We start from the raw sequence: 23,570 nt of genomic DNA, 5'->3' as shown, positions 1-23,570 counted from the left end.
CTCGAAAGAATGTTCGCCTTTACGTTTCCCTTGGAAACGAAAACCCCAAGGATCTGGGTCCAGTTCCCTGTAAAAGGAAATAAAATGGCTATGTTAAGTCGAACAACTTTGCGAAGAGAATTGCTTGTGTTGTACAATTTAGTTCCAAAGTATTGAAACATGAAAAACATTATATTATCACCACATGCTCTACAGAGAACTCACCCTGGAAAGGTTGAAACATGATGGCAAGGCCGTGGTCACTGACTGTAGTCTCGTTGCTTTCAGGAAATGAGCCGAGGTCCACAAAGCCGCTCAGTTCTCCAGAGGCCTTGACACTGATGTTCTCTGAGAGTTTTATTTCATCGAACACAATACCGACATTGCAGCTGTGTGCACCCATGCCTTCAGTCTTCTTCAGTGCCTCAAAAACGCTGGCATTAAAACCAAACTAACTCTGAAAACTGGCTATGTGTCGGTCTAATCATGACTTGCTGTGCAGAGCCAGTATTGCATGCCTTCTCACATGCTCATAAAGCTCGGGGATCTTTATGCGCATAAGTATATACTCCAAAACCCAGCGTTGGTTGTACAATGCCCCTGGTCGACTTTCTGGAGGCAGCATCAAAGCATGTTTTTACAGCAAGGCGTTGGTTGGGAGGCAGACCTTGGATCCTTTCATCCAAGGTTGAACTAGCGATATTCTGGTTCATTATCCTAAGCTCTTCCAGGCTTCTGCCTGTCTCTGTCAGCTTTCTTTTCGTTTGGAACAACTCGAGCAACTTTCTCTCCAACCGCTGTTTGAAGCTTGTGCTGCGTTTCTTCTTCAGTATGTACATTTGATTCTGCACTAGCTTCCTAGTGTATTTACAGGGCAAACAGGGTTTCCCGTCAGGGCTGGTCCCCTGGCAGTCCTTTGCGAAGTGGGCTGCACCAAACGTCACGCACTGGGCACTTACTACTGCCTCAATGCCATATCTTGGGCAAAGTTTCAGTCCATCGGCCTTCTTCAGCGCCTCGGCAGCGTCACACTTCTTATTTACGAGCATTTCATCTGTCTTAATGCCGCGGCAGAGAACGATGCAAAAGAATGAGTTTTCTTTTGCAGCAGTGGCTTCTGTGCACGCTGAAATCGTAACGTGTTTTATAACACGCAAGTCACCCGGTTCTGAGCTCGTGTGCCAGGCGAAACACAGGGAGGTAGGCTCACTTGTCAAGACAACCTTGCTGCACAATGGGGATGGCCAAATGATGTCCCCAAGCAGCTTGTGTGGTGGAGGCGTTTCTTTCGGGCAGACATCCATCGCAACGACTACAGCAAACTCGGTGTTGGGATCACTTCGTCTTGCAGGTGCGGCTTTGGTGTTACCGAAGTCGCTAGCTTTCCATTTTTCGGCAACTGCTTCGTGAAACACGAAGAAGCATCAGGGAATGTAGTAGGGACGGCGTACTCCATAAGCGCTGGACGTTCACGGTCAAGTTTTACAGTTTCCCTATTGATTATGTGCGTAAACGTTTTCCAAATAAATCGTTCATCGAAGGGGCGCGAACAGACAACACAGGTGTTATCGAAAATTTTGTCATCCCACTTGATATTTCTTGCCCATTCCTTCAACCGAGCAGGATCGGTTGGAGCATGGAACAACGATACCTGTTGTGTTGACGACTTGTATCCACCTCTAAAAAGCGGCACGATAAATGTTCTTGCCTTTTTATATACCATTATGGCGCACACAACGGTTCAAAACGCTGCCTCACATCGTGCCTTCGCACAAAGTGAAGAAACAAGGAGCACACACTCTGGGCCGTCCAGCAAGTCCGGGGTGCGCTCGAAAAGCACAGACCAGTCGACCCGGTGACGGGAAGCGTTGGCGCTGCGCCTTGTAACGGCAATGCCTAGGACGACGCCAGGCCCTCGTCGCGGCGCGTAGTCGTTTTGCAGGCAGAAATAAAGTTTTCCTAATCCTAATTCTAAGGAGCACACCAACAACGCACGCGTTAACCACACCGAAGAAATGTACACGTTTACGCGCCCTCGGCTGCTGCACCTGCCGTCGCTGATAGCGCGCCACCAACACCCAGCGCCAACACCCGGCCGCCGTTCCACTCATCCAAACTTCTGCGGCGCCGGGGTAAGAGACGCCCGCTCCCTTATAGCATCTATAGCGGTGCCCCCTGGCCCTGACGTCAGCTTAGGGACTCAAACCTCTGTCGTCTGCTACACTCCGCTTGCGGGGGGGGAGCAGTGCCTGTGCTCAGAATCGCCCGCTTTGATGCATGAGTGCATTAAAAAGCGTATTTCCAGTAATTCAGTCATTTTTGCAAGCTTTTGACACATCTGAATAATTTCAAGCTGTATCCCCCACAAGTTTGCAACACTCGAGGAGAGAAAGAACAAATGCGTTCAGGGCATCGGTCAGATGCTCGTGTTCAACCCGTCCTTTCTAGCTTATTCGCGAAGATCAGCGCACAGATAAGTATTCAAAATGTGTTGGCTTTCCTACAGTGTTTTTCAGATGCTCGTATGACGACTCAACAGTCTAGTGCTGTGTACACGCGCATCGCACAGCCGGAAATAAAGCGGCTGTCTTCTATTTTTTCGTTGTTGTTGACTGGTATCAGATAAATGTTTTTATTCTGTGCCCAACGCACTATTTCTAATACTAATTAACAGTCACAAAGGTCTTCTTAGTAGGTTTGGGGATGTTTGGGAGGCTCACCAAGATCGTGAGGATAATTTCTTCAGGCTGTATGGATGGCATACATTCCCTTCACAAATTTTCTTCCGTTATGGCTACTTCCAAGAAACTGCGTATCCGCAGATGCGTTGTTTATTCATATGCAAATACAATGAGAAGGTTTTTGCTACGGCACCGCGATCGCACCCGAGGCAACGTCGTCCAGACTACTAGAGGTGGCTTTTATGCTCCGAATTTCTGTCGTAACCACTGTTATCATAACGAACTGACTCTCAACCCGAACAATTATGACATGGGTATGGTGTTTAAGGCTTGACATGCTAGCTAACGAACGCAATAAATAGTATACGCGCATATATTACAACAATCGAAACCGGTGAATATTTACAAGGAGCTCTCTTCAATCCTTTTCAACTGTTCCAGGCGTAAAGAACAAACCCGGGATTGCAATCTATGAATTAAAAAAAAATACTCGTACTTATTTGTCCTGGAATAATGACCCGGACCAGTAACCAGCTCGATTTTACTGTTAAGTAGAGATTTCTCCTCATCGCGCTCCTCCTCTGGCTCCCCCTCTTGAGTGCCATTTTCCTTCAACGCAAATCCGAATACTGGGAAGACATGGCTGTTTGGAATGTACTGCAATATCTCTCCAGGTCTGAACAAACATAGTGTTACTGTATCGTTACCATGGACGTGACTCGTTTTGCTCAATAAACCTTCATACTGGTTAGAAGCCTGGTATAAAGCCAGCACATGCTGATACACAGTGGGTTATTCGGAACTCAACGTACAGTTCATGCAGCTCCATAATGCATGTCCGCATACTTTCATGACATGACAACAAAAAGTGATGTGATACTATACTTTCGAGCGTTTGGCAAAGTTGCAAAAAACTCTTACCTTACATACGATTACCGGGAATCCTAGTGCCTTCGGCCAAAGGCATTAGCCCCGAAAGCCTGGTATTTGATTTGGTGTTGAAATTTTGCTGTTGTCGGTTATTAGCAGCTGACTTTTGCCTTGGTCCGAAATATTGCCTAATACACAAGCTGACCCTAGCTCCGACTCTTCCCTCTCCGCACGGGAGCGGCTTCGCAAGGAATTGGGCGACGCCGGCAATGTTTCTCCCGTAGGGGTATACACAAATGCACTTTTACTCACGCCTTGAGCTAGTGTATGCGATTTTCTGTCTATTATTACGATAAAAAGTTACGCACATGCCAAAGCTGGTGCGGACAAGCATCAGACGTGAACCGAGCGCAAAGAAACAGCACGGAGAGAGGGCCCGAGTGAAACAGCCGACAAATGCGGGAATCCCTAAGCCGACGCCAGAGAGGCGCGCTTTGAAGCGTCGCCCGTGGTCACGCTCACCGCCAATCGAACCGCGTTGCCGTGCTCCACGTGCGTGTCAAGCAGAACGTGGAACATAGCCAGTGGAACCTTTCTTTGCTGTTGCCGCGTGATTTCTCATATGCCGCCAGGAGGTGACGCAGGCAACAGCAGGAGGCGGTTTCTGCAGTAGATGTAAAATATCATTTGCAATCGAAAAACCAAGCATCCATAATTTTTTTAAGGAACACTGTATATACCCCTCTTGTACTACGTCACTGACGTATATTTGCGTAATGTCTTGTAGTTGTTCAAAAAAGTTGAAAAGTATCAACACATAAACCAGGCTTAGACGTTTACATTTGGCTGTGAGTATATAGAACTATTGCACAGTATCCATTTTACTTTGGCCGGGTGTCTGAATCGAGTCACAGACAGACAAACAGACATACAGACAAACCAAACTTTCTTGGTTTAAGTAGATCAAGAAAGACTATCGCGTTTAATAATTTAGATAGGGGGATCAATCTGTGGATGTGAACTGTAGATCTGGTAATACAAATGTGTTATAGGCTAGGTGAGGAATGCTAGATGGAGAAGCATGCAAATTTCCACGTAAGTATCCTAACGATCGTGAGGCTTTAGCACATACGGCGCTAAACCGGAAGAATCGTTTACCGTACGAGTTAGAACATAACACGTGCAAAAACAACACACTGGTGCCCTCATTTTCCAACGCTTCGTGCTCTAAAGACACGAGCCTTTTACAGCAACTCTGATTACCTGTACCCCCCATGGTTTCATCTCCTTTGAGAAAAATGCCAACGCGTGAAGAATGCACTTATACACGGCATGCTTCACCCCCACCCATGTTTCACGTTAGTAGAGATGGCCCGGTATTTTTACTGTGGTGGAGTGGGGCGAGGGCACGTTTGCTCACAATAGGCGTGCGTTCATAGTGTCCAGAGTTGCCCCTGTCCTCTGTATTAACTTTGTAAACAGGGTGTATCAGTCTCTGAAAGAAAAGCTGAGGTTCTTGTTGAAGTGTTCCGGCATGTGGAATTTACCGTGATCCACTGAAAGGATTCAAAGAATGGCATCAAGGACAACAATGCTGTTTTGCGTTGCATAAAGATTGTGTGCTCTAGTTTCTGGATGAAACGCTTACTTTTGAGGAAGGGCACGCGTCTGCTGTAAGTACTTTGCGAGGCCTCTAAAAGCACTTACTAAACGTATTACAGTCATTACAGGAAATCTCTACAAAGCAGGCATTGAGCTGACTTACCTGAAGTTGGCGAAAAGAAATGGGAAGGTGTTAATTAGGTAGAACTGTTTTTTAGCTGGAGAAGAGGCTACGGAAATATGTCTACCCTGATCACATAATTTGAATGGCCCAAGACAAGGCGTGAAAATTAGTAAAATTGGGCAAGCAGGCCGATAAACCAAAACAGAAGCCCAACAATTTTTCTGTAGTGCCTTAAATTCACCAGATGCCTGATGAAATAAAAAAAAACTTGCCAAAAATAGGAAGTGTGACTATTTCTTTCGCGTCCTCATAAGTTACGGAGAATCTTATATCTAGAGAAAAAAAGGTAGGGAACTTTCAGGGCTCCTGATTAGCGACCAACATAAAAATGTTGACCTCCTGTGCCACTTGGGCGATGTATTCAATATTCCAGTTTCACGGGCAAAGTATCCATACTTGAGACGAGGCGTTGTTTAAATCCCCTGTCGAATATCCGAACAGGTGTGCACTAGTCAATCACCACCACCGCGTAGACTTTGAGATTAAATCTCCCATCCCCGCTAAGGGCAGCCATGGCACCGGTCTCGCTTGCGCCATTCTTACGCTACACATTTTGGTGCAGAATCCCAGGAGAATAAACATGTGCGGGGAAGGAGATCACCGACGAGCCCTCCGCTTGAGGGTCCTAGTACCCTGCTCATTTGACTGCCATTTACGCTGTTCTGCCCGCCCTCCGCCAGTGGTCAGCATGGCTGACCCTGACCGCCTAGTGACGATCGACCGAATTCGTGCGATGGTTAAGCTGCGCCGGTAGCAACGTATCCTTCGCGGTGCTGTTACCAGACATCTCAAGGCAGCGGCGGATATTCTAAAAGGTGCCTCGCCGCATCCCCATGAACTTCAAGAGCTCATTGATCTGCTCGAGAGCATTGACGGGGTACTGTACAAGACAGAAAAGATAATATCATTGAACGTTTTGACCCTGATGAAGTTGAGCGGGATAATTTAGACGCATTGGCGTATCGAGGAAGCCTATGTAGTGTCCTAAACCACCTGCGCTCGACCTTGAACTCACGAAAGCCGCCCGGCAGGAGAGCAACTACCAACGGCCCTGCAGGTAAGCCAACTTACCCTCGACCATTGACCGTCTTGTACAATAGTGTTCGCCCAACCACCCTTGCAGACCATCCTCTTCGCTGCGGCTCACGCACATCAACCTCGGCAGTTGTCCTGCCGAAGTTGCAGGTTTCAACGTTCAACGGTGAGCCACATGGGTGCAAAATGTTTTCGTGCCATGTCGAGACGACGGACCACAGCCACTAGAACGTTGCAGAAATTGCCAACCTGGGAGCCAGCTCCAAGGTAGTGTCGAACGTTCCAATAAAAAACACGTATGGCGAATGCGACGCTACGCCGGCCGCAGGCAAGGACAACTGGGCTGATTCCGGCCAAGCAGACTACAAACAACTTCATGTATATGACGCGAAAAAAAACATACAGCAAGTACCGTACGCATCAGAGTATGTCTTCCTTGCAGACTTTATCAAGAAAGAAGCCTTGATGCAATTCCCTAAAACCGTAAATCAGCAATCGTCAATCTACGCGGGATTCTGCACCTAGGTCCGAGTCCGGTTCATACTATCTTCTTGAGGATAGAAGCGCAGAAACACTCTTTCATACAACTTGCGTTGACTGTGAGGAAACATTGAGTGCTTGTAGAGAAGAAGCAGAACTGCACGTGGAGCTGACACTCACCAGATTAATAAACTCATCGAAAACAGAAATTACAGAAAAGCGAACCCCAGGAAGGTGAAAGAATGATTTGGCAACACCGTTCGACTTCCTGTACGAGAGCTTCCGCAACAGCGGAAATTTAAAATTAGCCGACAAGACCGTAACTACTATTTTAATAATTATACAGGACTGGAAGTGTTTCATCTAGCTTGGATCAAAGTGCGGTTGTCTCCGCGTCACCTGGTCGGCGCTTTGCCGTCCTGAAAGCGGCAAGGCGGCGCAACCACCTCTGGAAACGGAAGAGGGGATCGAGTTTGCCAACGGCCTTCGCTGTACTCACCTGGATCGACCTGATGAAATTTAGGGACCTGTGGAGCCACATTGAGTCATAGCCACGCGTTTGTGCGCACCGACACAAGACGCATTTGGTGTTCCCAACTGCTGATACGCCATAGAAGAAAGCACCGTCATACACAGCAAAGGTCAGGGCAAGCTGGTAGATACGCTGAAGGTCGAGCAGCCTGTCACATAATTCGCCACCGTTTAGGTCCGTTCGTTATGCGAGGCAGCAGAGGCGTCGCGCCTCAGCGCTAACGTTGCTGTGTCGTGAAACGACAGAACAAAAACTCTCCGGACGTGAAAAATGGTGTGTACCCAATCTGCATGTTTAACTTGTGCCAGTGCACAAGTGCCCCAGACGTGTCAAAGCGGCGCCTCCGTATATACTGCTACAAGAAGCCCACTTGCCACTCAAGATTTTGTATTGACTGCGGGACTCACTGCGGGGAATCCTCACTAGGCGAACCCCTTTTCAATTTACTAAGAGAAACTGCATCTCCGGAACATGTTCAACACACAGCGCCAGCTGGTGGCGCTGTTGAATAGCCAGAAGGTTTGGTGTGTGGTAAAGCTTGTATGTTTAAGGCCAGATACGAATGTTTCGGTCGCGGGAGGATGTTGAATATCCTGATGGGTATGCGTTCACCATAATCGTGGAGACTGTGACATGAAAGCCGTCATCCCCGCTTAGGGCAGACATGGCCCTGGTCTCGCTTGTGCCATTCTTCCGCTACGCCCCGTGCTAAATGAACACGACTACTCAAGAGATGAACGTGATCTTAGTCATAAGTCCTACTGCCACGCATGTAGTCCTCGGTGTCTACCTTTGTTTGATGGCGTAGCCATTTTATTTCGACATAAAGACCAGCAAACATTACAACTTTTTCAGCCCAACCATACAGTAAAACCACGGCGGAATGCATGCTTCCGCCGGCCGTCTGTTGTTTTGGTGGGCCTAGAAGTTGGACACTTAAATATTCAGTAAGAGTGATTGGGGCGACTCTTGAGGGCATGGGCCTATGTGTAATGCAATCATCTAGGGCTGTTTTAAATGCGAATGCATTTCTTAGTCGGGGGTTGTCGTGCGTTGGCCGGCGTACGCCTAGCAACAGTTGTGCCGCGCCTAGCAACCGAAGCCCGTGGTAGCTCGGGCGGGAGTAGCGGAAGGCAAGGGGAGAGGAGGGGCGCGCTCCGCGGAGAGAGCTCGCGCGCGGGGCGGGCGTGTTGCGCGGGTCTCTCTCTCCTCTCCGCGTACCCTCTCTCCGCTCGCTGCGCTCGGAAAAATATATATAAATGGAGTGGAGCGCGCGCCTCCCTCCGTGACTGCTTCCCGCAGCGCACTCACCGGTGCACCCAATGCATTCGCATTTCCGCACGATCCCCTTCGGTGAGGTGGGGGGAGTTTTTTTCTTTCCTTGCATTTCGCGTTTCAAAGATTGTTACTCTTCTTTGCCATATTTACTGCAGAAGAGGAGGAGGAGCCAACCTTTACTACAGTGAAGCCGACAGGGTACATTGTCGGGGTCCTTAGTCCAGGACTACGTTGGTGGGGCCTGCCGCCTGCGCCCTCTCAACAAGCCAAAGCTGCTTACTCAGGTCTGAGCTGGCAAGGTCACTCTCCCACTGCTTGTGAGTTGCAGTAGGGATTGCATCAAGCTGTGGGTGGCTGGTGTGTAAGTCGCGTGACGTGTGGAATAGTGTTATCTTGAAGCGGTCGAAGGGTGACTTGTTCTTTTGTTGGCTGGTCAACCGGCGGCGTCACGGTGAGTCGTGTGAGCATGTAGCGTTAGGTGATGCCGTTCCAATGTAGGGATCACGACTTTCACGCAAGCCCTTTTTGGCTAGCTTCCCACCGCGGCCGGCGTTGCACAACGCGCCGCGCTCGTCCGACGAGAGCCATACGGGAGCGCGCCACCGACCTGAGGGTTCATTATAGCCAGGGTGGAGGCGTTGACCGTTTTCCCCTCTGCCTTACCCTAGAACCAGTTCTTCTTCCCCTCTAGCGCCACCAAACGGCGAGGTCTGGTCGGTTGTCGTATGACATGAGGAACCTCTCTTGTCTTCGGGATGCAGTAGCGCGCTGGTCCCGACCTGGGGAACGCGCCACAAAGGGATGCTTCCATACGAGCTCAGAGACTGCACCCGCACTCGCACGCGCCGCGTCTCGCTGCTCTGGTATTCTATCGGTGAGTTGAACCATCTCGATCTCTAGCGTTGTTTATTGCCTCATTCGCAATGTTACCGCTATGGCCTACGATTAGTCTGTATGCAGTATAATTGATGTGCACGTTGCAATAAGGCTGCCATTGGTGTTTCGCCCTTGTCGCCTCCTGCATTTTTCTGTCTCCGCAAACAACGGACCCGTCCGCAGCCAGCGCTTGCATCACAGGTCTGCTGAGCGTGGGTAGATGCTGGGTGGAAAATAACTAGTGGGAAATGTAGAACCCCACACATGTGATGAGTAAGTGACTGGTCCTCTCATAATCACCTTGCGGTGCCCAGCAAGCAAGTTTCCGGCGGCAAGCGTGCGGCGCTTGATTTCCACGAAGAGCCGAGCGGCAGCCGTCCATATTAAACTGACGGTTCTCTTTGGGGGGTTTTGGTGTAAAATTCGTTCGGCTACCTCGAAAATTCTTTCCGCCGTGTACAGGGAGGATTAAAAGAAATTCCAAAAACAAAGAAAACAGCCTCCGACGCATGCTGAACCATCTGGCTGCAAAGGCAGTAAACTACGCGCATGCGCACTTCTTCGAGATGGTTTGAGGGTGTGGCCTACATTTATCTGAAATTCTTGAAGAAGAACCGGCGCAGTTCTTTTATTTTGTGGGGCGTTTTCACGCTGCATCGCCACTGAGCGGTATTACCCTAAAATGGCATCATACTAGCTGCAATCACCTTCTTGCGCATTTTGCTCCGGAATGTAGTAGATAACAGGATGCTCAGTGGTGAGAGAGCATAAAAATATGCTCAAAATAAATAATCGGCATCGCTTCTATATCAAGCACCTCCAATAACAGTAGGCTACACTTTCAAACGCTCTGAAAGAAATATGCATGCGCGCAGTTTATTGACAGTGCAGACACAGTGCGGCATGCGTCGGAGGATGCGTGTTTCGTTGTTCGTATTTCTTTAATCCCCCCTGCAAGTTCCACACGCCACTTATGAGTCCGTAATGATGTTCGTGGCTAGGGTGTGCGCAATGGCTAATGCAAGTGCCCCGGCTGCATCGAGCATGGTGGACTTCTGAAGGGTTACTTATAATGAGAGCAGCAGATGTAACGACACGTCTGTTTCGGTGTTTGCGCGCGCGTAGTCCGCCGTGTCCGTTGAGACAGTCGCACGCGTGTACCCGTATTGTCTTTCGGAGACTAGCGCAGTGTACAAAGATTTGTGACCCAAGTAAGGTGGTCGAAGGGGCCGCTTGAGTATTTATACTCTTCATATGCTTAGCAAAAAATCTTCTGAGTCAGCAGTAGTGTCTTTTTTCGTTCCCGTCGTATCAGTGTCGATCAAGGTAATTCTAGTTATCGCGGTGCAAGCGGTGCTGCGGCGTCGGTGATCATTACTTTCTAAAAAGGTGCCTTCAGAGCCCCGCGACAGTGGATGTATGGTTTGGCGTGCATGGCAATGGTGTCCAAAGTGGTTGTTCTTATCAGCGACAAAGACGCTAAAACAGAGACAAATATGGAGCAACAACGGTAGGCGCTTTCCATAAATATGTTGCTAGCTAAATAATATCCCATTGTAATTGTGAACGGTAAAACGTCGCATTCTTTCGTCGCATCATCGATTCAATTTTTAGCTTTAGTCTCGCTGTGATTCATGTCATGAGGTGGCTTGACGAATTCTTCCAATGTACCCGCTATCCAGCCCTATAATAACCCGTATCCACCTTAAATTGTTTTAGACCCGCACTTTCATAGGACTAATACCTGTTGCTTATTGTTGAGAGAGAATGCTCGGAGTAGACGATTACTTGGTGAAGACAGGTTTTGCTATTTCGGCATCTGTGAAATTTGTGAATAGGTGTGTGCACTGTACGCGCTGTTGAACCTCGTCCGAAGTTTATGATTCAGGTTTTCCTAGCAACAAAAGCATGCCATCTTCAGCAATGTGCGCTTCCTGCACTGTCCGAAAAATGTTTGCGTGTGCTTTAGGTTCTCCCGCATCGTAAAGTTTGCTATTGTTTAAGTTTATTTTGCTACAGCAGACAAATATGCAGTCAACAGTTCACAGCCGAGCATGTCGAATGCGGGGTGGCGAACAGTTTTGCGTTCATTTAAACACAGCCGATTTTCTGTTTGTCGGTTACTTAGTCTAGTAACTTCGCTCGGCTTCAACTGCTGTTTAAGAGCCCTGAAACCTTGCTTTAATGCATAGATATTGTCAAGAAAACGAAACATTTTTTTAAAACCCTTGCTTTTCCTTCCCAGTCCAGTCCTCTTCATTTCAGCAATCCATTGGTCACTGACTGAGGTTCAAGCTTTCCTTTGAAACATTTCGTTCCTATCCAATCATCGACAATGCAACCATGCCAACCAAGGATATATTTCCGGAGCTTTAATGTTTTCACGACTCGGTCCTTTCCTTTCTCTTTGCCTTGCGCCAATACTAAGGTGATGCTGATGCCACCCACTGATGAGGCGTCACGGTGCCCTTACAGCAGTTTTGTATTTAGGTCGTTCTTAAGTTAGAGTTGATGTGGCTGAATTATTTACGAACGAATTACATTTTTGGTGGCATGCCAAATCTTTATATCTGGTCGCCTACTTACGACAATGTTGCTGAATTGTCCTTGTCTCTGAGAAGGCACAGCTGACTCAGCAGGACTCGAGTCTGCCTGTTTGATTTGAGCATCAACACGTGTCACTGGTGAACCGGCTTACCATTGGTAACCGACAGGGACAGTGTAAACATATATCCATATTCCTCATGTACGTTGTTACTGAACAGCGGGCAGGTGCCCCGGTGACGTTTCGAATCGATATTTTCTTCGGACCAACTCGGGGATATGAAGCTGGTTTGCCTGCATTGATTTATGTGAGCTTTACAAACAGCCTCTGTTGCGCAACCATGACAGCCCGCCCTTCGGAGACACCATAAGTTTTGAGACTGCGCCAGGCGAAGGTGCCTCATCTGCAACCCGTCTGCGCGGAGGAAACTATTCGCCGTTAATGGGCTTGTTAAAGAGATTTTGGACATGGGCCCGTTCTAAATAATGATGCGGTCTTTTTGCTTGTCGCCATCTCATCTTTCCGAATGTGATGTTATCGGCAGGATCTATGAACCTTGGCGACGTCGCGAGATATTCGAGTGAACCGCAGCCCAATAGAGATGCGTCAAAGGGTTTCTGCCACAGGAAATTCAAGGAAGGGGAGAATGAAAAGCCTCATAGTTCCTTGTGGAATTCCACAGACTTGGCGGGTGACGGCAGCGGCCACCGTAAGCACGCAGCCCACCGGCTGCAGAACACAGCAGCCGCCGGCAGCGATGTTGCTGCAGCCGCACCTGACGTACACAGACGGACGACTACATTGTTAATCTATTTCCCGCAGGCTGCACTTGCTGAGGGGCAGTGGCGTCGGCCTTGGACATGTGCAGTCCGGTCGACTGTCGCAGTGATCTCGAACCTCGGACCGGTCGTCCGACTGGGTGCGGAATTCCGACGGCCGCACTCTTCTTCCTCTCTGCTCCAGACATCTCACCTCTTATCGTTATCCTCTTTCCACGTTCAGCCTTGACTCTCTTTTTTCTCATCTTCAGCGCTTTGTCCTATGCGCTAAGTCCCAGTTTGTTCGTCTTCATCGTCTTCCTTCCTCTGTTACAAAAAGGTTTTTTTTATCTGTTGCCACTGCTTCTTCGTGTCCTCGGCGTCCAAACCATGGCATTCATCACACTACCCCCCACACAAGAAAGTGGCAAGGGGGGATGTAGGCACAGTTGCAAAATAAGAAAAGAATATGTATGGAAGAATACCCGAGAAGAAAAAAACCACACACACGGTCACGCTGAACACTGTCACATCACAGTCATCACGAAGGGTAAAAATGTAAAATAGTTCATCCACACGCGGAAGACGCACCGGATAAGTTGAATAAACAGATGAGAGCATACGATTCTGTTGTGAGAACAGTTTTCCCGTTAGAAGCCGATTGCATCTTCACATGATCCTTTCTTCGGCACTTCCAGCGGATCTGATTAGGAAGCTTCAAACGTGACGAACTCATCCCCAACCCGTTGGTCTTCTGGGTACCTTGTGTTACTAGGGTACCTTTTTGGCCAGAACAGACCCTCTGTAGAACAGGACAGGTCGGTTTTTCCGCATCCCGTTTCCTTTTGCATGAAAGCGATTGGTTACGGAACGGCTTGAAACTTCTAACCAGGCGTCTTGTAGCCCGGTGTTGTCTTGGGGTAGGGCATTTCTTTAAATTGTCTGACCAAGACTTCCGTCGCTTGAGCATGCCAGCTTTGCGCTTGAGTAGCCTCCGCTTCAAAACCGAACGTGATCTTAATAGCCCAGGGAGACGTTCGTGGCTACGCCCTAGCTAAATAGGCTTGCGATATGTGGTATCCCTTATCACGGACGGCTTCTTGTCTTTCTTGGCCGTGTTTGGTTTTCTGCATTTTCTTCTTTTCTGGGAAAACTTCGGGCTGTTCTCCCTCTGCCCCCTTTAATTCAAGCACAGAAGGATTTCTGGAAGCTTCAGTTCCCATTTCATCGGGGGAAAGCGACGGGCTCGTTTGCGTTTGCATGATACTTGTACCTTTAGCGACAGGCTACTGCACCATGAAACGTGATGGTACTGAGCCATCAGTAAACAGTGATCTGCTTTTGTGAAGCCTCTTCAATATTTTGAGGAACTATTTTGTTCTGAAATTGTTAACTTGTATTTTCATTAGGAAATATTTCGCAGCTTTGTTGTGGGCTTTCTCGAAAAAATTCTTGAGATGAACTCCAGGAGATGTCCACTCTGGGAAGACGAGGCTGACTTGTTCCCAGGCCAAGTCCCTCTACGTTGTTACGACATGCGTCAGCCTCCGTAACCAAAGATGCCTCAGGCTCTCTTCACTTCCGAAAGCTTACCAGAACTGCTAACTGCGGTTTCACCTCTGCTAGCTTCATTTTGTGGGCATTCCTTAACACCTCCTGTTCTGTGTGGCGATGTGCTTCCAGTTTTTCTCTTTCTGAGTCATGCTGCCCTTTCACTCTGGGCCGCTCGCTGGCTACCCAAATGCGAAGTTCGGGTCCTTTCAGTCCTCGTTGGATACCCTCGGCAATAAGTTTTTTCAACTATTCGATCCCCATCTTGTCGCTCGCTTCCCACTCGTAGATCTGCTTGCACCACTCAGGTACAACTCTTATAGTTCTTAACGAAGAATCCTACCGCCCTGTCGCGAAAGCCGGTTGTAATGTTATCGGCAGGATCTATGGACCTTCGGCACGTCGCGACATCTTCGAGTAAGATTACCACCGGTAGAAATGCGTGAAACGGTTTATGTCGCACGAAATCAAGGAAGTGTAGGAAAAAGTCTACCAGTTTCTTGCGGAAGGTCACAGATCAGGCGGGTGACGCCAGGGGCGACAGAGAGCAGGCAGTGCAACGGTGGCAGAACATCAGCAGCCAGCGACAGCAACGGTGCTTCAGCCGCACGTGACTTGCAGAAACGCAGGACTATATTGTTGCTCCATTCCCGCGGGCTGCACGTGCTTAGTGGTAGTGGCGTCGGCCTTGAACATTCGCGTCCGGTCGAGTGCCGCAGTGTTCTCGAACCTCGGACCGGCCGTCCGACGAGGAGTGGAATTTCGATGAGCGCACTCTTAATCTATGCTCGAGACCTCCGAACTCTTATGATCATCCTCTTTCTACGTTCTGCCTTGGCTCGCTTCCTTCTCATCTTCAGCGCTTTGTCATATGTGCTATGTCCCAGTTTTTTCGTCTTCATATTCTTCCTTTAACGTTTTCGAAACGGTTTTTAGATGCGAAGCATCTCATGCTTGGGGCTGTGTCCCTCCTTCCTTTTTCATTGTTGTCCGCCTTCCGCACAGCCACTGCGCATGCCTAGCCAGGTACAGCTGATGATGATTGTGGCAGGATGCCCCTAGGGATTGGCCAAACAAAGAATCCATCTCAAGATAGCTTCGCGTTCAACCACTGTCGTCATCTTCCCGTAGGAAAACACTGAGTACCACACCCCCACTGGGCATGCCTGGCCAGGCACCGCTGATGAAGATTGTGGCAGGATGCCCCTAGGGACTGGCCAACCAAAGAATCTATCAGGAGATAGCTTCGCGTTCAACCACCGTCGTCATCTTGCCGTAGGGGAACCGTGAGCTATATGCGAGGCATTCGTCTTCTATTCTCTGACGCTCCTCTCCTCTCCGGCATTTATCCTCTCCTCTTCGGGATTGGCAACGAATTGGAACACCTGCGGCTCTGCGCGCGATAATTCGAAGGGTTAGAGACGCGACGGTAGCGAATGCATATTCCGCTGGGGGCGCCACTGTAGCTCAGCGGTTTAAATGACGTGCGCGCGTGCTCCGCTCCCCTCATTCTCCTCCCTCAACGCCGCGATAAACTGAAAACTAATGGGAACTTGAGTCGACCCCATGGCTGCTTCGCATACTACTCAGGGTTCCCCTAGAGGAAGATGGATGGTGGTTTTCTTTTTTATCTGTCGCCACTTCTTATTCTAGTCCTCGGTGCCGGGACCATCGGTTTCATCACACCCAGACATACTACTGCTATTGGTGTCTCCACCCAGCAGTTTCCGCCAAGAATTATGCTAGAACCTAAGGGTAATTCTCTTGTGTCAGTCTTGTTGTCACCTGCGCTCAGCTGCGCTTGTGTAGCCAAGAGAACGAACGGTTGAGAAATAAATTCAGGCAGTTGCATCATCTAGACTAAAGCATAGGTAGTGTTGGTCAGACCAATCTATGATACAATAAGGACACCTGAATGGATGTGCAGACTACGAGCATCCATACCTTGTCTTAGAGCCGACCAAAAAGTTCTGTTCTTATTATGTCTATAAATAGAATGGGTACACTCCTACACAGCTACCTTTTTTGGTACCTGACAAGCGATTGAATGCAGCGATTAAAGCCACGCTGAAGGTTGTCCAATTCAACTGCGTGAACTTTAGAAAATGGCCATGCCCAGAAAGCGTCGGACAGGTGTATTTCTGTACATATCACCTCGTGTGAGCGGGCAACACGTGGTGGACGGAAGGGGCGTAAATAACTTACCCGATCAACAGTGGCCTCTAAGGTATCACAAAATACCGGGGTGATCGTATGGGAAGGTGACGAGCCGCGCTGCGGCTGACAGCATATTCCAACTGATGGACGTCACGAAACGTCCGACAAACCTCTGTGAGGATCTGTAAAACCTTACAAAGTTACCCGCCATGAGGGGCAACCGCCATAATCAGGAGAGGTTGTCCTCTTTCCGAGGAAAATGTAGTGTCTACTCAAACAACAATGCAAACTGCCGACAGCTAGGGCCACGCAAGAAGTCTACACTGCTCAAAAGTCGAGAGCTAGGCTGCATGGAACTGAGTTTTGGTAGTTTCTTGCGTCGCCGCTACTGATAAGATTGCGGCTTCATCGACTGACTCTGCAGGCGATCGGTAAGGCCTGTATCGTCTTGGGCGATCGTTTTATTTGAGCATATTTCTAAGGCCTGTTGGGTATCCATTGTGTAAGTTTATCGCAATACTTGGCAAAAACTGCAGTGCTATTAACGTCTGGAAAGAAAGAACAGGTGCATATGGATCGTCCTGTCAGCAAACAAATCGCTTTCAACCTAGTGTTCATGTTTCCTGAAATAAGCATTAGCAGGCCCTCTATCTGGCCCACATACACAGCCTCGCCGAAAAAAACAGTGCTGTGCTCATTTTATGTGGTTCAGACTGTGGTACGTTTTTGATGCGCAGATTTTGTGAGACATTTTAAAAATCTGAGGCATTGCCTGGGCTACCTCAAAATGCCCCTTAGTCGTCCAAGCCCCGTCAAATCAAACTTTGCGCTTCTTTCTTGAACATGTAGGACATTTTATTCGCATACGGCACAACCACAGGCTTGTCAATCTTGGCAGGCCTACATGTACTAGCCGGAAATAATGCATTTCAACTTTACTCTGTCATTGTGGCCCTCCTAGCAAAATCAAGAGGAATTTCGCGTGACGTCAATACCCCTGGCAGGTAGTTGGGTGTAATCTGCTGTGCGCGCTCTTATCCGCGTGAACATTGCTTCAACCAGGCACAAGGTTCGACAATACCGAAACTAAACGTTTAATAAATTAGCAAGATATGCGCACAGCTATTTCGAAAGAAAATTCCACTCTTTTTTGTACTAACCATCCATCGGCTCACTTCAGACAACGTCGGCCAGGAATCTACAGCCCTCATCATGGGGCTTCTTCCGACTAAGATACCGCCGCCTCATGCAAGTTCTTCGTTCTCCTAATTGACGGGTTTCATGGTTCTGGTGTGATAATTCAAAGTTCAGAGGAAATATTATTTTTTATGTATAGAAGCAAATTTTTGGAAAAACTGCTCGGACTGGATCGTGCAGTTGTGAAAGAAGAAAGGTGGGAATGACAGACAGCAGCTCATAGAAAATCAGACAAAGTGCACGATAGCATTTCTGAGAAATAGCAAAATTAGTTAGTTAGGCAGGTAGGCATTTCTGAAAAAAACTTGTATGCCTTCTGATATCGCCCAGGAAACATAAATTATCGTTGGCAGCTGCTGTTGGAGAATGTTGAAAGTTTCACTCATATAACTTTATTTTAAAGGTAATCTGCTAAAGGGAATCTGCTTGTGGAAAAAATGACGAACGAAATCAGCACGCTGTTCACCGGGAACATAATACCATCAGCCAAAGTTCCTTCTCCCATACATATTTTGTCACATTTTCGAGAGTATAGAACACAGACCTTGGCTTGAACACCACCTTATGGGACCAGTGGAAACTCGTACCCGGACGTCGAAATGACGAAGTAGTGACAGAGTACATCCAAACAGCAGCAGTGTCACATTGGGGTGGGGGAACAGCATTTTTATTTTTTTGCTCCTTTACATCATAGAGATTTTCGACCTTAGTTCCCAATCTAAGTTATTTTCATTGTTTTGTCGCCGGCTGTAATATGACGACGACGCAAGTACAGCCGACAAGAGCTGGTTATTTCGTTGGGCCTGCTGCTGAGAACAGTCATTGACGTCCTCTTTTTACTAAATTTTACTGCGTTGAGCCTATCGATTTCACGAACAATACAACTTAAAAACAAAAGTACCGTAAGCCCGCCAAATGAGCTCTTAAAATATACGCAATTTAAAATCCATGTACAATAAATGGCTCTTGCCTCCCTTTAAATCACCATGCAAACATACGTTTAGAGAGCCGTGAAGAATTGTTCAATACCTGTAAAACCGCTTATGACAAGGAGAAGGTTTTTTTTAAGACGTCCGCCGGGAAACATCAAGGAAGCCAATGCAACAACGATTTTGTATGAGTGAAATGCAGTGTTTCAAAAAACCATTATCATAGGTAGAAGGAGAAACACGATATGTTTCTCTGCCTAATGTGTCTCAGGAACTACACGAGGAAATTGTATTTTTTTCAGTGCCTTCCGGTCAAACACTACCGATTACTACTTCTGCACGATTCAAAAGATGACGTGGTTCCCAGATGATGTATAGTACGAAGCCTCCTTTCCCTTCTGTTTGTGTTCGCCCTTTAACTGCTTCAGTGAATTCAGCAATTTTCACCTGCCTGTTACAAATGTGCGGGGTAGAGAATGCTACTTGAAAATTTTGTTAAACGAATGGTATCAGCTAGCAACGTGAGATTTAGTGCGATTCCAGTTTCTCGGGAACCGAACTAATAGTAGGAGGCCGGTAAACACCGTAGTTTCCGACATTCAGTTTCCCGTAGGCACAACCTCCGAGCCGAGGATTAGAAAGTATTGGTTATCTTCGGTAACATCAACTAGTATTATTATTTTCCAAGGAAATTGCTCTCTCCTCTATTGCCTCACAGGTCCAGACTTAGCGTATAATGCAAATATTTTCCTCAGGTGTTTTGTGAGCTTTGTATTACAGTAGCAGAACGTTTTTTTCTGACTCCGAAAATTCGGACTTGCCGGACATTTCAGATTTTGCACGAGGAACCGCCAATTGTCCCATAGGAGTAAGGACTCGCGGCTTTTTCGGGCTGCTTTCCTGTTCGGACTATTTTGCGTTCCCCTTCATACCCAGAATCGACCAGCTCCTGTATAATGCAAAACGTGACGCAAATGTTTTGGTAATACTGCGACAGCGATACTTCCGGGTTCAGGTTGCTAACTGTTAATTAGGGTGTTAAAGAAAACATCAGCATCGTATTACATCTTTTTTGTTTAGGCGGTAAAACAAAGATTCGGTTTATTTAAACTCAGTATTAAGATTAGACTTTGTTTAAACAGATGTTGTAACCTAACGCCTGTTTTTGACATGAGTTATTTATTAAAGTTAAATAACCAGTGCAATATACACTCCGGCATTAGACTTTTACGATTGCATCCTGTCACTTAAAACTCGACATTTTTTATGCTATACAAACAGCTCATGTTTCATACATATACATACTATAGTGGGATAACTACTCAAGATGCCTTTTTTGAACCGGTACGACATAGTCGTTAAAGCATGACTTCCCAACTACCCTGGGAACACCTGCCAGCGAAAGCATGCGCAAGTGAAAAGATGTGTTATAAATGTTGCAACGAGAACACAACAACCACAAAATATCCGACTTTTTTGCGAAGTAGAAGCAGCTGGAATAAAGATTGGATTCTAGGCACAGTACTTCACACTAACGCGGCCTTATAGGCTCTTTATTACCGCGGACAAATATGAGGATTGTATACTTGGGAAACACTAGTGGTATCACATTGCTTCACAAATTCTTTTTCACACTGACTATTGCCATCCATCCTATCCCAGACCTCCCATAAGTCGCACAACTTGCTTTTCATGCCAGGAGGCTCGTCCTCTGTACCTGCAAAGAGAATAGCATTTGAGGTGTGGCACATTGCACGCATGAAAGATGAATGCACCCGCCACTAGGAAATTTTATTCAACAGCAGTATGAACGATTACTCTGCTTCTTTTTCTTAGTGCAAAAGAAACAATTCTTAAAAATATTCTACCAGAGCAGCTACACCCAGCCTACTCATTCTAGTATAGCGACAATGTAGCAAATAATATAGTACCGCCTCTTTATCCAAACGTTCACGCCAATTATATTGGGTATCAAAATGAAAGAACACCGCAGACGGGTTAAGGTTAGGTATCTAAAACTGTGTGATTTGATATCGGTGTTGCACCATTTCTTGAAGTTTGATGGCGAAGTGAACAGAATGGTGGCGTTTAAACCCTACATTGGAATTTCCTTAACTTCGTCTTGGCCAAAAAAACACCACCTAGAAACACGGCTTGAATACAGCTAAAAATTGCAGGAGATTTTATTTATTTGTTTATTTACATACATTAAAAGCCAAGTGGGCATTACATAAGGGGGGATACAAAAACCTGGTACAACAGTGTCAACTAGACATTTACAGTATTTATTTAGGTCGGTGATGCGATGTGATGATACTATGCAACGGATTTTTTACTGTTACATAAACTTTCCCCTGTTTCGTTGAGGAGCTGCCCAGAACATCAGAGAATGAGCGGCGCGGAGAATAGGGTACATCCAACAAGCACGTGCAGCCATTGTCTTCAATGAGCGCAACTACTGCTTGACGACGACAGCAACTTCCCCATTGGCAGAGTAACGTCCTCGCGGAAACGGTGTACTGTATTTGTGTTGAACTAGCATAATTTTAGTGGCGACCACACCTAAGTTGCACCAAAAGCAAAGGGGCTGCTGATTACAAGCCGCGACCTGTTATATTATTGAATAATGCTGACAGCGCGAACAATTACACGAAGGACGAAGAAAGTGGCACATGGACAAACGCTGTAAGCACTTGTCCGTCATTCGTTTAATTGTTCTCTTAATCCTTCGTCTATTGTTCGTGATGTGAGCAATTTTTTAATGGAGTACGAACTCGCCCAAAATCTCGCATTAATGTTGTATTGATCACTCTGAATGTTTCACCTGGCATCCGCACCATCTTAACATGGGCCGTTACATGCCATTTTATATCTCTGAGTGCCTACCCACATCGTCCCGGTGCCGAAACATAAAACTAGAGCGGATACTTGTCTTTTCTACTATACCTAAACATGATCAGCGAAAACTAAAATCTTATAATTCAAGATGGAGCTCGTGCGCTCACCTGTGTGCACACCACATGGGGGGATAGAAGATGCAGAAACTACGTTATGTGCTGCCCACAGTATTCTGGGCAGCGGACACTGTTCCGTACGATTTAAAATTTAGCAGCCCTACACACTACTCTGGACCACGTGATCTTCCCAGTGGGGCACTGGGGGCTTGGGCGAGGGATATTGCTCATCCTTATTAGCTACCTACGGGGCACGCAACTAGAAAACCCATGGTGAAGGAACCATATATTTGGTGGAATGGGTGCAATTCTGGTGGAGAAATAGCTGACATATAATGCAAAGCTTACACCGCGTGATGCAACTACCCAACGAACACCAAAAACGTTTATAGAACCGCATCAGTTCCAATAAAACATCTCCACAAGGGAAACAAAAACCCGAATTGAAATTTCAAATAAAATGTACATGAAGCAATACGTGGGGGTTCCGCTGAATCTTTAGGCGGAAGGAGAATTGCTGCCGGAACCACAGTTGATGTAACTAGCACCGGATCATTCTGTTCAATGTGTCCACAGATAGCTACAGGAGCTAGAATTCTGTAAAGGACGGGCCTTATATTGACTCTTGTAAATCTATTCCACTAGTGGGGAGAATCTCCTGGAACCAGAAGAAAACCTTAGCACTGATCTGTGCTCCGTGACCGCATCACTTCAATTTTATGGCCCCGGAAATCTTTAGGCGGCGCATGCCGATGCCCTAAGCCCACCAAATCACAGTAGGGCCTAGCGATGAGTGCAACCAGAAGGCAGAAGAAGATGACTCAAAAGCAGCCCTCCCAGGTACAAGAACAAAGCAGCACTTCCCCTCCACGGCGAGGATGATATGCATATGCGCACACACGAAGAAACGCACGACGACGACGAGAAAGTGGAATACGGAAACTTGGTAGATTTAACACGCTGCGCGCACAGGACAAAAAAAGACAAACCAACCACATAGAACACACGGAGCTATATCCCACTGAAACTCAATCAAACTCAATCAAACTTTATTTCAGGAATGTATACATTTACATGAATAAAATGTTACAGTACAGAGGAGGTCCCCAAGTTAGAAAACTTTCGGGGGGACCTCCGTTAGATAATAAGTCTAGTGCAATAAAAACGCAGCAAGCAGTGAAAACACTTTGTACGAATTTAACAAAGAACGGTTAAAATTTCATAACAACAAGGTAACGAAATTTCAGTTTGACAGCACGTGGTACGGCAAGTAAAAGATATACTAACATGGTATAAATTAGAAGCATGGCACGATGGTAGAGTTTAGCAAATAACATATTTTGTGATCAGGTACTCTTTAAAGAGTTTGAGAAACGAATAGAATGTGGGACATAACTTTAGTTGAAGTGGTATGTTGTTCCAGACGGATACACCTGTAAACTTAAGAGTTTGTTGTCCATAATTGGTACGCACTTTAGGAAGAAGGAAATTGTGACAGGCTGAAAATCTGGTGTTATTAGTATTGACAAGATGTTGCGTGGATAGCCCTGAAATACATAGACGATGATAAATAAGGCGGTACATCAATATAGCTAACTTTAGAGTGATGAAATGATTAATTGGAAGCACGGAAAAATGAATAGAGTGGCGTAGAAGGCGATTGAAATGGAGCGAAGGCGGTCAGACGCAGTGCCCGCTTCTGAAGATGTTGAAGGGGCTCTAGGTCACTGGCATATGTATTACCCCAGGATGAAATGCAATAGGAAAAATGGCTATGAATATAGGCGTAGTATAATTATAAAATATTGCTTGACTGAAAATAAGGGTGGGCTTTAATGAGAACACGAATCCCAAAAGAAGCTTTTTGTAATGTTGAGAGTACATGATAGTTATATTTCAAATGTTTGTCTAGTCATACGCCTAAGAACTTCACGTGAGCCGATACAGAAATAATGTGGTTGT

At 46.9% G+C, this 23,570-nt stretch overlaps 1 pseudogene; it reads right to left on the bottom strand.

The window, feature by feature from the left end:
* Positions 1–23,570, bottom strand: part of LOC144163861 (uncharacterized) — a 95,090-nt pseudogene that overhangs the window by 1,868 nt on the left and 69,652 nt on the right.

This window comes from Haemaphysalis longicornis, unplaced genomic scaffold (genome assembly GCF_048455015.1).
Source record: "Haemaphysalis longicornis isolate Haplotype H1 unplaced genomic scaffold, Haemaphysalis longicornis Haplotype H1 scaffold_13, whole genome shotgun sequence".
Classification (NCBI taxonomy): domain Eukaryota; kingdom Metazoa; phylum Arthropoda; class Arachnida; order Ixodida; family Ixodidae; genus Haemaphysalis; species Haemaphysalis longicornis.
Note: the sequence above shows the minus strand (reverse complement) of the source record. Positions and strands in the feature narration are given on the sequence as shown.